Consider the following 4,052-nt stretch of genomic DNA (forward strand, 5'->3'; position numbering starts at 1 on the left):
AAAAAAAAAAAATCTAATTAATACTATCGAAAGCCAAAAATGAACAATAAAATCAAACATCAAACACACACACAAACACACACACACACACACACACACACACACACACACACACACACAGATAATAAAAAAAAAGCAAAGCACTGCCATGGGAACTAATTTGCTCAGTAATCCTATTAATTTTGTGTAAAAAGCAATAACAACATTCCTGCCACTACCCAAAAAAATGGTGCTAAGGGTAATAACAATAATAATAATAAAAATAATAATAATAATAATAATAATAACGACAATAACAATAATAATAATAGCAACAATACTACTACTACTACTACTACTACTACTACTACTACTACTACTACTACTACTATTACTACTACTTCTACTTCTACTACTACTACTATTACTACTACTACTAGTTCTATCACTACTAACTACTACTACTACTGCCTACTACAACTACTACTACCATTACAACTACTACTACTACTACTACTACTACTACTACTACTACTACTAACAATAATAATAATAATAATAATAAAAAAATAGGGAACAACAACAACAACAACAACAACAACAACAACTACAGCAACAACAAGGAGACAGTACACAGTCACATTTCCTCCACATTCACACATTTCCTCCACTCCTTGTATCTGCACTGAAGACACACGGTTACTGAGGTTAGTTTAGCTGGCAGAGACTCGCGAGCCATAAATGTTCCTTGAGGCACCACACAAACGTTTTTCTCGCACGCCTATAAACGTTGCGAGCGAGAACGTTTACGACTGCAACATTTTAACCGATGACGGGGTATTCATGGGCAGGGGTTGTCTTGGTTATGGGTTGTGGGGTTGTGGGGGGAGAGGGAAGAGGAAAAGAGTCGGGGATTACTGAGAGATTCGGAAGGGTGGGAGATAGGCACGTAGTGTTGTGAGGTTTGAAGAGGACCGAGGTGAAATATTGAGAGAGAGAGAGAGAGAGAGAGAGAGAGAGAGAGAGAGAGAGAGAGAGAGAGAGAGAGAGAGAGAGAGAGAGAGAGAGAGAGAGAGAGAGAGAGAGAGAGAGAGATTCCATTTCTTGACTTTAAGGTCTACAACGTTAGTACCTGATTCATTTATCTTCGTTTCCTCACTTCTCCCTCTCTCCCTGCCTCCCTTTCTCCTTGCAACAATTAATATAATCATTGTCTGCAATTATTTCCTCGTTCTCTACCTCCTCTCCCTTTTCTCCCCATCCAACTTTTGTATTTAGGCAATCTATCTCCAGTTTGTTCCTCGACCCCCTCTCTCTCTCTCTCTCTCTCAGTCCTGTAGTTCCTTGGCATCACTGGCGGTCAAACACGTGGTAACAAGGCTTACAGTTTCGTGCTACAACTTTTCTACAATGGCTATCCACCTCCAGTTTGTTTCCCGATGCATTTCTCTCGGTTCAGTAGTTTGTTCGTGTTGGGGCCAATCAAGCAAGTGGTCATGGGTTTATGGAGCTTTCTGCTAATCAGACACTAAATAAGCAATCATATGAATATTTCTGTCCCAGCAATGATTTTCAGGCATTAACTCATACAGGGACTGCCACGTGTAGGCCTGATGGCTTCTTACAGCTTCCCTTATTTTCTTACGTTCTTATGCTCTTGATTGCTCACTAACGTCACTACTTCTTCATCTTAGCTTTCTATGCATATTTTAATTTTTTTTCTCCAACACTTTCAATGGTAGCGTGGCCGAGCGGTCTAAGGCGCTGGTTTAAGGCACCAGTCTCTTCGGAGGCGTGGGTTCGAATCCCACCGCTGCCAATACTTTTCGCTCCATTCCTCCCATGACCCGCTTCTCAACAGACATGAACAACCTTGTAACATTACCAGCTACCACCATTTCTTTCCCTTTCGAATTTGTCCATTTCTTTTTTCTCTTCCTTTTTTCTTCCATTAGTTTTTATCCTTCTTTTCTTCTTCTTTGTTTCCTCTTTCATCTCATCCACCACCAGACCTCCTTTTCCTTCCTCTATTTCAATCACCTCCTCTATGTCCTACCTTCATCTGTTCCTCTTTTTCCTTCATCTCGTGCGTCGTCAACACAGGGCGGAAGGAAAGAGACAACGGAGGCTGGGCGTCCCCAAGGAAAGGTGAATTAGAGAAGGGCCGCGTAGGAGATGGAAAGGAACTGTTCTCCTTCCTCCTCTTCTTCCTCCTCCCCCTCCTCTTTCTGCTACTGCTATTAGTACTACTATTACTCTTCCTCCTCCTCTTTCTCCTCCTCCTCCTCCTCCTCTTCTTCTTCTTCTTCCGCCTCCACCACCACCACCACCACCACTACCACCACCACCACCACCAGCTCCTCCTCCTCCTCATCCTTGTCCTCGTCCTCCTCCTCCTCCTCCTCCTCCTTCTCCATCACCATCATCACCACCATCACCACCACCACCTCCTCCTCCTCCTCCTAACTCCCAACTCTTGCATTAGAGAGGTGGACAGAATAAGAGTGAGAGAAAGAAGAAAGTCTTGTGCAGCGAGGCCGCGGAGGAGGGGAGGCATGCAGTTAGCAAGATTAGAAGAGCAGTTAGCATGAAAACAGCGGCAGAAGATAGCAAGAAATGCAACATTGCGGCCATGAGAAGGAGGCTGAAGACAGTCTGTCAGAGGAGAGGAGTACTATTACTACTACTACCACCGCCACCGCCACTACTACTATTACTACCACTACTACCACCGCCATCATTACTACTACTACTAATACTACTACCACCATTACTACTACTACTACTACTACTACTACTACAGAAACCAAACGTCTCCACGTCTGACCATCCCTTCCTTCAGGCAGCAGCAGGATGACAGGGCGTTGAAGTCTCGCTTATTTAACCAATAAGCGTATAATTTACCTAAGGAACTCAGGTGTGACAAGCCAATTAGCTAAGTGAATAGCCGACCTGTGCTTTACCTGCGATGGTGACGTCAAAGTGGGGCCCCTCTCCTTCCCTCCCCTCCTTTCCCTGTCTGTACCTGGCCCACCTGTCCTGCGCTACGATAATGAGGTAATCTAACGAGAGATTGACATTAAGTATCCAATAATCTTGTAATTACTAGCAGCCCAACGAGTAGTAAACAGTTAGCATATCTACTCAGGCACGGGGCGAGGAGGTGACTGGAAAAAACACAGGAGAATGAACCAGACATAAAGGTAATGAAGGGTGGTGGTGGTGGTGGTGTTGGTGGTGGTGGTGGTGGGGAGTGGAGAGGTAAAAATGGAGGTAAGGCGAGTTGAGGAAGGAGGCGGTGGTAGGGAGAGAGAGGTAAAACTGGAGAGGTAGTGAAGTGAAGGAGGAGTGGATGAATGGAAAACGAAGGGAAGGAGGAGGGGAATGAAGAGAAGAAATGAAGAGAGGAAAGGACAGAACGCGGGAACGAAGGGAGGAAGAAGGGAGGAAATACACGGATAGGAGACGGAGGAAGGGAATAAAGAAAAGACGAAAGGAATGGATACAATGAAGGAGAAAAATGATGGAATAGAGAGAAACAGGAGTAGGAGGAAGATAAAGAAGATTGTGACGGGAGAGAGAAAAGATACATGAGGGGAAAGGAAGAAAGGAGGGAGGAAAGGAAAGGAAGGAAGGAGAGGCAGAAGCGTTGAATCAATATAACCTTTTTTTTTTGGATTCGTTCATCTTGACATCACGGCGCAGACAGAAGCGAGGCTCCTAAGAAAAGGCGAGCAGAAAAGAGGAGTAGAATGGCCTTCCCGGATGTCCTAATGAGGGAGTTCACTCGAGTTAATCACCACCCAGGCTTTCCACGTCTGCAGGGCTTCGCTGCGAAATCATTTTTAATTAATTGGAATTCCTAGAATGTTTCAAGTCACGATGGGGGCTTGAGTAATCGTGCTGGTAGTGGTGGGGATAGTAGTAGTAGTAGTAGTAGTAGTAGTAGTGAACCGGGTAGTGGTAATTGTTTCATATATCAAGAGTTATTGGTCATACGCGTTTTATTCCTGTTTATATTTGCTCTTTTTTATGCAAAGTCACTAGCCAAGGGTAACAAAAAAAAGAAAAAA

At 44.1% G+C, this 4,052-nt stretch overlaps 1 non-coding gene across 1 annotated transcript; it reads left to right on the top strand.

Annotated features, from left to right (window-relative positions):
* Positions 1-1,716: 1,716 nt before the first annotated feature.
* Trnal-aag (transfer RNA leucine (anticodon AAG)) lies at positions 1,717-1,798 on the top strand. Its single transcript has one exon. It is a non-coding gene; the product is annotated as a tRNA-Leu (tRNA).
* Positions 1,799-4,052: the final 2,254 nt, after the last annotated feature.

The sequence above is a fragment of the Scylla paramamosain genome, chromosome 24, assembly GCF_035594125.1.
Source record: "Scylla paramamosain isolate STU-SP2022 chromosome 24, ASM3559412v1, whole genome shotgun sequence".
Taxonomy (NCBI): domain Eukaryota; kingdom Metazoa; phylum Arthropoda; class Malacostraca; order Decapoda; family Portunidae; genus Scylla; species Scylla paramamosain.